General features: G+C 43.1%; 1 protein-coding gene across 4 annotated transcripts in view; it reads left to right on the top strand.

Moving 5' to 3' along the window:
- The first annotated feature begins 1,256 nt into the window (after positions 1–1,256).
- plcb4b (phospholipase C, beta 4b) overlaps positions 1,257–13,311 on the top strand; it is a 37,245-nt gene continuing 25,190 nt past the window's right edge. Inside the window, exons 1-4 of one of the 4 annotated variants that reach the window (XR_002166432.1) lie at positions 1,257–1,378; positions 3,144–3,296; positions 5,781–5,830; positions 10,859–10,931. The gene's annotated coding sequence lies outside the window, so the exon portion shown is untranslated. Of the gene's footprint in view, positions 1,379–3,112; positions 3,297–5,780; positions 5,831–10,858; positions 10,932–13,311 lie in introns of those variants that run through there. The other 3 variants (XM_019856485.1, XM_019856482.1, XM_019856483.1) reach the window with 3 other exon arrangements.

Raw genomic sequence — 13,311 nt, 5'->3', positions numbered from 1 at the left:
TTTTTTTTTTTTTTTTTTTTTTGCAAAGATTTTCCCGCTGTTACTATTATAAGCTGTGTAATATTGAATACTTTGGTAACCACTACTGACAGAGTAACACTTGAGAAAGAGCAGCATATGATTTTGATCACAGAAGAGAGAGGAAAAAAAAAGTGTTTTTTATTCATGAAGTTACTAATTTATGCATAGTCTTGACTGACTACTTTGATTTTAAGGCGCCACTCTTGCATTTGAACGCGTATGCACTCTGGAATTGTTTTGTGTGTGTGTGTGTGTGTGTGTGTGTGTGTGTGTGTGTGTGTGTGTGTGTGTGTGTGTGTGTGTGTGTGTGTGTGTGTTTTAGAGGCTAATATATGATGTAGATCAAATAACAGTATCGTACAAAGGGAATTTTGTCTGTAATTAAAAATAAATGTGGCTGTTATGATTGTACATTCCAAGGGTGAATTTTGGTTTGCTTTTTTTTTTTTAACTGTCCATGTATAGATACAGATAGATAGATGGCGTTTGCCGTTTATTCACCTTTAAGAGAACCTGTTAAGCAATGCGGCAGACAGGTCCTCCGTGATCACCAGCTGTCATGCTAACGCTGTAGAATCATAAAAGTCTCCATAGTGACGAATGCAAAAGTTGCATAAGGACACTTGTGACGCGGTGTACATTATGTCTGCTGCACTGATGATGGTTGGGGTGGGGGTGGTGGTTCCGTGTGTGTGCCTGGGGAGAAGGGGAAGCCCTTAACCACCAACTTCCTGCCATTGCCTTGGCAACCACAATTCTCAAAGAATTCCCAAGAGGAACGAGACTGTCTGACGAGCTCTGCTGCAAACACACTGCCTGGATTGTTTGCTGCAGCGGATGAGAGCTTTCAGCTCACCAAAAAGTGAGTTGTTTTATATCCGCCAACATGAAGAGACTCACCTCCCAGGCACATGCTGCAGACCGTGAAGGGTGAGTATGACATTCCTTGCCCATTTACATTTCATGACATTTCAGAATGTGATTTGAAACGCTCACTGTACTTTTCATGAAATGTTTATCATGGCCACAGTTTGACCCAGGAACAGATAAATCCCGTGATCATAGTCTGCTTTTGCTGTCTGAAAAGCTTCGTTTGAAACCTTCAAAGCCCATTTTGGGACCCTAACCTTGATATTAGCATAACTTAACATTTTTTTTTTGGTTCATCTGGGAAGCTGTCGCAAGAATAAACTGTGTTCAACATATGCAGCCTCCGCCCCTTCTCAGGTCGCCCCCTAACGAGCGGCGTGACCAGTTTTAACAAGATTGAGCATGTTACGTAAACGCAGTCGGAGGATGGCAACGAGGTGTCCTTGGAGTGGACGTTAATGAGGCTCTTCAACACGCCGCTACTAAGGTAGGACAAGCATTCACACACAAGTGGATACATATGCACCACACATGATACATCTTGTCTTGTCCATACATGCGCTTTGTTCTCCCCACGTACTGAGCATTGTGATACACAGCGCAGTTGTGCCCAATATTGCGGCTAGTTAGTATATAGTAATATATTCAGTCATTTACATGTCGCAATATATATTAATTAAAAAAAAAAACATACCAGAATTAGCATGGGAATTGTGATGTGAAATGTATAATGGGAACAAACCAAAAAAAAAAAAAAAAAGCTTTTTGTTTTTCTTCATAAAACCACAACTTTTTTGAGCCTTGAAAAACTTTGGCAGCCAATAATTTCGAGTCACACAAGTCTGAAAGATGAACTATTTACTGAAAGGAAAAGCTTTAAAAATATATATATTTTCAGTTCGACAGAACATCAGTGACAATGTGACAAGCGAGTACTGTACCTTTCTATGTGTGACGTGTCCTCAAGCCTGTTGCGTGACTGCGATGTGTTATTGGTTCAGCCTAATAACCTGCAGCCATTGTCCTGACTTTTGTTTGCTGCGCCAATATTCTGCGATGTTCTATTAAGAGGCAGATTTTTGCCTGACTAGTGGCGCCACCGTCAAGCCGCTCGCGCAACATTGTCACTTTAATTTGCGTTCAAGTGTGTGTGTGCGTGTGTTTGTTATGGTATAGTTTGTGCTGCAGGAGGAGTGACTCATTGTTGTTGTCCGCATGCAAAACGTCAGTGCCGGGAAAGGTTACAATCATTACGTATTGATTTTTCTTTTCCAGCACAATTCCTTACAAATTGTTGTTTCTCGACACCACGCGCGTTTTATTTTCAAGGTCACAACAACTCCAAAATGTCTTCGCGCGTGCCTTTTTTCCATGTCATTTCAACAGCCACAGTGATGGGCGTGGCCTGCATTTTTACTGACTTTTTCTTTGGCCGTTGCGGCAGCTCCTGTATGATATTATTACAATCTCGAACATTGCTGTTGCCAAATCATGATTTAGGCCCGATGCAGCAAAGCAGCGCTTCAACATAACTAGGACATCGTTTTCTGGCATTCCTCATTTTGGTGGCTCATTTCGCTTCAGAATTCTTTCGAGATTTCACTGAACCCTACATCAGCTCAAGACACCCGCAAACCACCCAGAAATCAAATTTCGATCCAGAATGCCTTGAAATTATCGCCACTTAATTGTTCCCCGAAAAGACTCGAACTACCTTGCGCCGGATACAGCAAAACATCCCGAGAACATAGTCAATACATCAACCTTTCTGACACTGGGCGACAAGCTTGCTTTAAATGTGTTGAGAGTGCCCTGCAACAACTCAAGACTGTATACAGCAAAGTAGTAGAACATAACTAAGACCGAGTTTCTGGCGATGGGATCAAGACATTCCTGTGCTGGATGCAGCACATTTTCTAATTCACTATTGGGGCTGTATTTTCCAAGCTTCAATGATCAGTGTTGTCACCATTTGCTCCCACGCATATCATTAGAAATTGGTTATTTCTTTGGTGACATGTGCAGCCTACTGTGCGTGCGTGTGGGGGGGGGGGGGGCGCTTTTAGTGTTTGCCCGGATCAAGGGACGGCGGCTCCACTCGTCAGCTATTAGACAGGCAGGGAGGAGCTGGATGTGCTTGGGCTGGATGACTCACTCTCCGCGCACTCATTCACCCCCCCCCCCCCCCTTCCCCCCCCCCCCGTCTCCCTCCCTCCCTCTCTCTCTCCCCCTGTCTCTCTCACACAATCAAGCATAACAAAAAGAAGAGCAGCTTGTGGGTCGGACGTCCGCTGCTCCGTCTCCACGAGCACCGGGACCACCAGCAGCAGCACTCGCGGGGAGACCAAGAGGAGGTAGCTGGGGAGGGAACGAGCCGCACCGGACTGCTTGTTGGACTCCTCTGGGTACTCAGCATCCTTCTTCTTCGTGGATTAAAAAAAAAAAGACACATTAAAAGCTTGCGAATCTTCTAAGAAGCTAGCGCTACTCATACTTGTTTAAAACGATCCTTTGCAGATCTTTTTTTGCAATTCAACGCTCGTGTTTTTTAAAGAATACAAAAAAAAAAAACTTGATTAGGATAGCTCGCGTCACATTTATTCCACGCACAGCTGGACACAGTTCTTCGCTCATGGCTAACTTGCTAGCGTACGCGGAGCTTGAAACGTTAGCAGGTAAAAAACGTGACACATTTGTTTCGATGCGTGTGTACGTGTAAGCGCGCGGGGGCTTTAAATGCAAAAGAGGGGAGAGTATTGATGTTTCCGCGGTCTGTTAAGGGTAGTGGCGGTGGGGGTAGGCACAGCTAGCTGTGTAGCGGGACAGAGGCAGACTGCAGCCGGGCAATGACAAAGCCGGTGCCCGCCGTGCAAAGGCTGCTGGAGTGTTTGTTTTTAGCAGGTTGTTTACCGGAGGTGCTGTGCATTTGTGTGTGCGTGTGTCCGTGTCCGTGTCCCATATAATACTGCTGCATGCAAGGTGTCATTGCTCAAGGTCTCTCCTCCAGCATCATGGAGGCAATACGAGGAACCCTGCAGGATGTTTTTGCCCCCCCCTCACCCCCACCTGGTGTTGTTTTCCTGAAACTGGAGAGGTACAGGAAGTAAAAGATGAGAAAAGTATAATATTCCCAGGATAAAGTCATACGAGGAACCCTGCAGGATGTTTTTGCCCCCCCCCACCTGGCGTTGTTTTCCTGAAACTGGAGAGGTACAGGAACTAAAAGATGATTTATACACCTTTCTGTATATATATATATATATATATATATATAAAGCTTATATATTATTATTAAATATTAATATTATATGTTTTTATTAAAAACAATGAAACATACAATATTCCCAGAAAATACACCTCTAATTTTGGAGGAATGCTGAATTATTATAAGAAACATTTCCAGGGGGGAAAAAATGTAATATATGAGAAGAAAGTCTTCGTGTTAAGAGAATATTTTATTTTTTAGGCTGAACGTTGAGATATTAGTCATTTAAAGTTATAATATTGTCAGGAAAAACTGTTATTATAAGAATGAAGTCGTAACATTATGAGAGTTAAATTGTGAAAAAATAATTCATAATTTCACATCGTAAAGCACAGGGATATTCTCGTAAAACATGAAATAAAATGGAGGGTTTTAAATGAAAATGTTAAAATAATGAAATGACAGTTATACTGGGAAAAAGTCACAATTTCTCAAAAAAAATGTCAATCTTATAAAGACGTATGTTAACCCTAAACTGTGTTATGACAGCTGTATGTTTTAGTCAAAGTTTCAATTATAATAAACTGTATTCCTTTCTGCTCTGTTGCGATTAATTTCCTGAAGCAAACGTCAACGGCAACATGTCTGTTGCTCGGTGTGACAAGTGTTTGTTCACGTGCACCCGGCAGATTAAGTGCTCCATATTTGTTCAGTGTAATAACCCACAGGCAAGCCGCTGGGTGTATTTGCTCTATAAACAGCTCCCAACTCTTCGTGTAGCATTTTCCAGAAACTTTTTTTTTTTATCTTCATGTCAAACCATCTTCCCTAAGATGGCGCCATGCGGGTGGTGTGCGATGCCATTTTATTTCCGTCACCTCAAAACAACAAATTGTTCGAAAAACAGCTGACAGAAATAAATGACTATGTCCCGTTCCGATTCTGGGAGTGTGCTGATATCAGCCACCGACATTAAGTCTTCCTTGCCAGTGGTTGGTGCTAGACTGCAGCCGTTTGGCACATGAGTGAATCGTCATGTGCGTCAAAAAGGCAGCCTTTTTTTTTCTTTAGGCTGGAACAAAGGCTTGGGAGTAATGTCAGTTTTATAGATGCCATGTCTGCTCTGAAGTCAGTGTTATGACATCAGGCGTCACGCCGTGGATGTAGCTTCACTGCTGAAGTCATGTTCCTTTCTCTAGAGAGCAAAGTAGCAAAGACTGGTGTCCCCTTTCAATTTTACAGGTGCCATATTGCAAAACATCAGTCTTAGTATTACCATTACCTTTTGAGGTGTGGTGTTTATTCATTCACGTCGACCATCCATACTGGTAATTGGGGCACGTTTATGAGAGGAGACTTGTTCTCCCCTTCTGCTGTTTTCTGTGCCTCCTTTGCTTGTCCTTCAGGTGAGCGGCTTCCAGTTCCATCGAGTCACTTCCATACTTTCTCTTCACGTAGGCATCCGTGATAAGGTTTCATTGTTGCCTGTTTGCTCTGATAAGGCGCGTGTCTGACTCTGCTGCTGGTAGGCGTTATGATTTGTGCTGTGTTTTCCCCGACGGGAGGGAACCGGCGGCCTCCTCCCCGACGAGCTTCCGACTGTAAAGCAGCCAAATAAGCCCCAATGGCGTGATTGATGAAATTCTCTCCCCTTCTTACCGTATGTCCTTTTTTGTCTCTGCAGGCTGGCCGAGACATGAGCGTTTCCCGCTGAATGTAATTGATGCAGAACTGGTGAGTTTTTTTTTTTTTTTTTTTTTTTTAAATGACCGGAGGGTTTTCTTCTTGGATATTAGGCCTTACCTCTTGAAACTGCTTCGTCATTATTCTTAGGCCAAATAAATCACCATTTTGATGACATTTCTCATGTTGCGGTGTCTTGAGATACGAGTTACTCTACTTGTGGGTTTGTTTTTTCTCGATATGAGCCGTTGTTTGGATAATTTATTGTATTTTGTTTTTGCTTTGACTCAACCAAGCTCACTTTGCACTACATAGCACCTTGGCAGACAGATTGGCCTAAACCAGAACTCAAATGTGATTCGGCAAAATTCAGCCTCAACAGTCTTACTTTGCTGCATGAAATTTGGGAGGCAAGTCTATCACGAGTAGACCCACAAAACATTCTCGAGAAGCCATGCCCAAAAACACGCAGGAAGACTGCCATTTTGGTTTGAAGCCACCATTTTAGAACCATTTTGCCCATTGCCTTTAACATCTCATTCATCCATCAGATTTTGTCCGATACCAATTATGAACTGTGTGTCCTATACAGAAACTTGATAGATTTGTGAGTTTCCGTCATCGTGTGCAAGGCGGGGTGTGCATGCGACGCTGCGGCTGCTGCTGCGTTGAAGCTTCCCAGAAGGATGCCGTAATGAGGCAGGGAAGTGATTCTCTGCGTATTACGTAATCTGTATTAATGATGACATCATGTGTAGCACAAGGCCCCGCGGCCTGCGGGGGCGTGATTAGCATTCAGGTGTTTTACGCCTTTCCTCCTCTGTATATCATAATCTAAAATCATGTCTTCAAGTTATCGCGTCATAGTCATACGTTTCCTGGAAAAAGGGATCTTTAAAGTCATTTTTCAATGCATGCACACACACGTGAACACCCGCCATCTTCCCCCATGGCTGCGTCCACGGTGGGGATACACGTGAATGAATTTTGCTCTTCCAATTAAACTGCCGACCTTCGCTCCAGAACGTTGCAATACTCGACGGCGTCCCATCCTCTGCTGGATTGCTATTATTACACACATCTGGCCTGCTAAAGGCCCTTTAATAGAAGTCAGCAAAAAAAAAAAAAAAAAATAGCAAGAGCAGATTATTAATGTACATCCAGCAAGTTTTTGAGATGTTATATTTCAAATGTGTTTTTTAATGTAATATCTAAATGCAAGATAAATTGGCGTAATTATGTAACATTTAGCCATCTATGTGGCGCATGGTGCGTTTGAGTCGATCGACTTGCATCATCCAAAGCCGCCGTCATCGCTTTTCATCCAACGTAAAGGATTGAGCCTAATTTATGGCCTGCGTTTTCACAAACGTCCTTTGAACTTTATTGCTTGTAAAACAAAAACCCGAGGACCGTATTTGAGGATTATAAATGGGGGAGGGGGGGGCGCAATGGATTTCCGAAGCCAGCGCCAGATATTCGTCAGTAGCCACTTCTCGTCGCTGTCATTTAAACAAACATCAGGGCCCGGCGTATAAATCCATTATTAGGAGGCTGTCATAACAAACGGTGATCATTTGGGAAAAGTGCTCGCAATCAAAAGCGCATCGCCGCGCAGCGACTGCCGTTTCGTGAACGCTACTTTGAGAAATTCTTTTACAGAAAAAGAAATGACCCCTTTTTTTTTTTACAACAATGAAAGTAAAGAGTAAGTAACCACTGTTTATTTTATGATATATACAGCGGAACAAAATCTATTCCAGGACTACCACTTGTTTGGGTTTGAACAAAAATTCCCATAGGAAATAATAGAAATAGCAATCAGTTCTGGAACCAAACCACCACATTCAACATTTTTTTTTCGTTGACCAGCTAGGCATTTTTTTTAAACATTTTAACCTCCTTTTAACACATTTCTATCCATTTGGTTATTAGTAACACCGAATGCAGTGGCCCACATCTCTCCTTTAATCACTTACGAATGAGTAAACACGCTTTCGGTGCGACGCTGACTTGATTTTTGTACAAGGAAACACTGTCATTCTTTTCAAGGTGCGGGAAGTGATGATTTGATCCGTGTTCTCTTGCTGACTCGCTCAGTGGAAGAACAGAAAAAGTCTCAACTCCCCACACCAACCTTGGAATTGAAACTTTGGCTCCTGACAAGCTTTTACAAGTGCGTGCCGGATATAATTATTCATTTCTTCCACTTATGATCAGGCTTTGCTGCAGATTCTTCTGCTGCTTCGTGGATTTGCCTAAAACCTTGGCATAGAACCAGACCTCGAAGTGCATCTTTTATTTGGAGTCTTATCCTATTTGCATTTTTTTTCTATCTGTTAGTTTAAACTTTTGTTAAAATTGTGTCATCGATGACACAGCGACGTTTTTATTAGTTTTTTTCCCCACAAGCTCCATCATCAATAAAGATAAAGTGAGCCTATTCCAGAAGTAGGCATGCAAGCCCGAGGCATGACAGTAACCTCCGCCATGCTTCACAAATGAGCGTGTGTGTTTTTTGGATCACACGCACATCCTTTATTTCTTCATACGTTGGGCCTTTCCACCTGTCCTGAGATGAACCTCTACCAAAGTGACGGAAGTTTGGATTGGTTTCTACTTCCTTTTTTTGCTCCAATCCTTGCGGGTTTCTATGCCGGTATCGATCAGCTTTTTGCACAATAATGACTTGTCTCGGATGCCGTGGAGCCTTTGATTCTTGTTTGCGCTGTCTGACCAAGACGTCGACTGGCTGCTTCTCTAGCTCGCCACCCTATGCGTCGAAACTTCGTCCTATGTTTGTCTTCGTCGTTTTGAACCGAGGGCAGTGTTTAAAGAGTATTTTATTGTCGTTGACTTATTCTTATTAGACTGACTTACCTCTATTTACTCTTGCATGACAGTTAGGACCATTGAAAGGTTACTAAAACGTGTACAGTTGACTAAGGTTTTACGGCTGTGACAGTTGTCTCAAACAAGAGATCATGTTGTAAATCTAACTGATCTCAGCAGGAAAACGGCCCCCTTTGGACCCCAAAGACCCTTTACCCGTTCAACCCCTCGAGCACAAAGTGTTTCATTCTCCTTTCAAGAGGTCACTGCGCTCCTCTGTTTAATTGATTTCACACCAGAATAAACTGTCCCTTCCATTCCGCCGCCTTAAAGACGCTATTTCCAATCTGGCCCAAAAAAAAAAAAAAAAAAAAATCTCCCAGCGGCCCTGTGGGGATGCAGCTGCATGACAAAAACCTGGGTATTTGCTTTTGAGAGCGCTGCCGTCGTTTTATGTCCCAGAGGAGCCATATGAAACAGGAAGATGTCTGAGAAATAACCCCCCACGGGGTGTTTGGGGCAACTGATATTCCAGCAGACACCAGGGACAGGGCCATGTTTTTTGATTCAGACCACCAAATGTATTTTGCGAGCCCTGATGTAACTTGTAAAAACGTCCTTCCTTGCCACCTTGGCTTCTCTGACCTCCAAAGAGCTCAGAGAAGCCAAGTTGGAACCACAATTTCTGTTGGTTTGGTTGTTCATTTACCTGGCATGATTGTCTAAAAAAATTACAACAAAAATGTACATAGAGTGAAAAGGAGGTGTTGCGTCGAGAAAAAACTAAATGTAATTAAGCAAGTCCTATTCTAGCAATGAGCCCACTAATGGATGTTAACATAACGTAGTACCTTATGTTAATTTGTACACAACAACATTCCTTAAAAATTCATTTTTCTACCAGATATTTGTAATGGTATTTTTTTCTCTGGATAGTTGTAGTCTGTCTTAAATCCAATTCTTTTTATTTCGATTAGATACAAACAACAACAAAAAAAAAATCAGTAATTATCGATCTTGACTGATCCAAGATATTTATTTTGTGATACATTTTTCACCCATACCACTGAGCCCTATTGGGTGGACATGTTTAATGTTTAAAAAAAAAAAGCTCTCCCTACAGTAGTATCACTCGGTACATCAGGAATTTTCAGTAAAACTACTCTCGTGGTCGAAATCTATCTGCCTTGGTGAAGTTCTGCGCTCTGTGTTGATTGCATAAAACATCAGGTTGTCTGTGAGGCTGCGTTATATTTAGAAGAGCCTATTCCAGGTAACATGGGAGCGAATGACACTTCGCCGTGTCCCATCTCATGATACCTGTGGGATATGGTGTGTGTGTGTGCGCGTTTGTGTCTGAGTACGTGTGTGCGCGCGTGAGTCTTTGTGCACCGGTTGTTTTAATCCCTTGCGGCATTGTCGATGGTGAAGTGACGCCGCCGGGGCTCTGCCTCTGTGTACACCTCGTAAATCCTCACATAGACTGCTGCTTTAATGGTAATTGCACACGTCGTGTCCTATCCAAATACGGTCAACGCCTATACGGTACAGTACGTCCTTAACGCAATCTCAATCTAGATGGCCTCGCTGGAGAGCTCTCGACAGGATTGCCACTCAACGTGTAGGTTCCGCTGTCATTGATGCTGCTTTTGTTTTGCAAATGTACTTTCAACTTTATTTATATATTTGCGGATATATGAGTTCCATTCGTTTCCTAACTGCTCACCTAACCCAAAAAAAAAATGCAATCAAAAATCAGTATTCCCCATTGAAATGAATGGAAATGGCATTTTGCTTCTGGTGGTGTGCCCTGTGCTGCCTGCATTTATCCGTTTATCTTTGTACCAAGCAACCGCGCAGCCACAAGCACTTCCTGTCTGCTTGGGAAAAGCTATGGAATTATTGAGCGCTTTATCTCCTCTTCACAAATGGACTCAAAGGCGATTGAAGATGTCTTCTTCTTTTAATGCATTTAGAGTAATTGGTACTTTTTGTAATGTCGCAAAGTAAACTAATGCATAGAAGGAACCATCGTTTGTAAACAGTAATCACCATTGTACCTCGGGTGTGTGTGTGCGCGCGCATGCGCATGTGCCCATGAAACCCCCTCTAGGCGCCCTTATTATTACTGTAAGTGTACACCATGAGACTGAAGTCAGCAGCGTGATTACACTCAAGAAAGATTTAATTTTCTTCTCGCTGTCTCCATGACCCCCTTTTATTATTTTGATTTTTTTCTGCTTTCAGAGTGGTCTAGTGCTGGCCTTTGCTGTTTACCCTCCCCCATACCTCCCCTCATTTTGCTGCCCCACCCTGCTCGGTAAGTACATCAAGAAAACGTTTTGGTCACTTTTGAAATGCAAGAATATTAACTGTGGTCTGCGAAGTTGTGTACAAATTAAAAATCGGCCTCCCCCCACAGCCCTCTCTCCAATCGTGAATAAAATGTAGCAATGAAACGGTTCGAATCAAGTCCTGGGCATCATTTTGGGGTCGTTAAAGGCAATCATTCAAATAGACAACGTTCACTAAGCAGCACAAACACGAGAAGTGTTTACTCCACGGGTGGGGATGGAAACATAACTAAGTATGTGTGTCTAATGATGGGTCAAGCAAATTGTGTCAAGGCCCAAGGGAACGTTCAGGCCCGGTGGCCTTGTGAGTCGCCCCCCTGTCAGTATAAATACACACTGGGGTGCAGATCACAGGCTGGAATGTTTGTCTGTGTTTATGTTACTGAGTTTTGTGTGTGTGTGTGTGTGCGTGTGTGTGTGTGTGTGCGCGCGCGCTTCTGCATGATGTCGCCGCTATAAGCAGGCGAACTGAAGGCCATGACTGGCCCCCGGGTTGCTATGGCGACCAGTTGTGTCAGAGATGAGCAACATCTGTGAAGTGTTTGTTTGTCAGGCAGGTTTTCCTCCTCCAGCTCATCTCGCTGTCTGCCTGAGAAACACTTGTTACAAAAGAGGATTTCTATGAGATAGTCGCTTTCATACTCAAGGGTCTCCTTTATTTATATCCCCGAAGGGGGGGTCAATCTATGCTCTCTATAGTTCATGTTTTCGTTGCTGCCGTTTTGATTTGTCAGCCACCAGGTTTTTTTTTTTTTTTTGTCTCAAACATCTGAGATCACCATCCAATCTTAGTTAACAAAAAAAAATATATTGGAGACGTTCTTGTCTTGCCAGGACCCTTTTCTCTTCCTCAAAACAAAATTAAGACTAAAAAAAAAAAAAAAATCGGCACACAAATGGACAAATGTAGTTTGGTTCGCTGATGAAGTGTTGCCTCCGCCAATGAAAATACAACCTCCGCTTTTACAGTCTAGACACTTGAGCACAAGCAGCCCCCATCGCCAACCCAATATGACCAGCATCATGGTAATGAACGCGTGAGACGGCATCAGCCCCGCAATAGAAAGAAGCGAGGTGAGCAGTGGTTCTTTCATGCGAGAGATCACTGCCTCCGCAAAACGGGCTAATTTCTGTTTGGCTCAGTACTGCTCGGTCCATAGCAAGTCTGTCCCTTGCGGCTCACGCAACCTTCCAGTTGCCCAAGTCGCGTCCTTTTAGAGTGAGCTGCCATGAATGAGAGTCAACTTTCAAGGTGTGACTCAAGTGGCGGCGACAGTTGGAATGATTCCTTCTTGTTGGCCTCAGGACCTCTCACAGTAGGTTGAGCCCAGCGGAAGACTCACATTACGGGGGAAGCATGTGACCCCTGGACCTCGGAGCTGCTCCTCCTCCACCTTCTCTCTATATGGACATGTTCTATTTTCCTCAGCCCCGAGCCTACCAGGGATGCGCATATTCTCTATCAATTCATACTTATTTGGGCAATGGGAGAAATCCCTTATTTTTGTCCAGCTCATCTTCCCCCCGCCCCCTCCTCCTGTCTTCCCCTTTGCTGTCTCTAACTCACGAGCATGTTTATAGCGAGTTTCCCCTCGTTGGGGTCATGTTGTGGATAGCAGTCGCATCATTGGCTCACATTTCAAATGTGACATTACTGCGACCAGGTGGAATGCATTGTAGTTTATAGTTCATTTCTTGGTATTAAAGTGGTCATAGAATGGAAAATGTTTGTACAGTGGAGCCTCAGTTTACACATTTATTTCATTCCATGACCTTGTTCGCAAACTCAAACCCAGATAGTTTTTCCCCTAATTCAACCGGCTCCAGAATGAAGTCATGCGAAACTTGTTTTTCATTTCTGTGTTAAGAATAAATACGGTCCAATGACACTTCGAAAGTCACTGCAACGTCTTAGCCTTTTCTCGTACAGTTATCAACCACATCGCATTGTGGGGGGGTGATGGCCGTTTGGGTTAGCAGTAGCAATGCTAAACGTAAAAGGTCATTTTACATCACTAGTTAGTAACGGGTACATGGCTCTCTTACAGACCCTCTCTCAGAAATCGGCAGATCTTTTTTTTTTTTTTTAACTTGTTTGTTTAGTTATACACTTGACTGGCGAGTTGGCACCCCAGAGACCAATCTATTGCTTTGCAAGACATTAAAAAGCTCATTTTTTAATGTTTCTTTCAAGACAGAGCTCCCAATTATGTATGTTAAGTCATGAGGGCTTGAAAGTCGACATTGTGGAAAGTTGAAATCATTTTCAATTAAAATCGCAAGCGTCTCAGACACCACTGTTCACTTTGGTTAGTGTGTGTGTGTGTTTTGGGGGAGGGGTGTCCT

This window comes from Hippocampus comes, unplaced genomic scaffold, assembly GCF_001891065.2.
Source record: "Hippocampus comes isolate QL1 unplaced genomic scaffold, H_comes_QL1_v1.1 scaffold526, whole genome shotgun sequence".
In the NCBI taxonomy this organism is placed as follows: Eukaryota; Metazoa; Chordata; class Actinopteri; order Syngnathiformes; family Syngnathidae; genus Hippocampus; species Hippocampus comes.
Note: the sequence above shows the minus strand (reverse complement) of the source record. Positions and strands in the feature narration are given on the sequence as shown.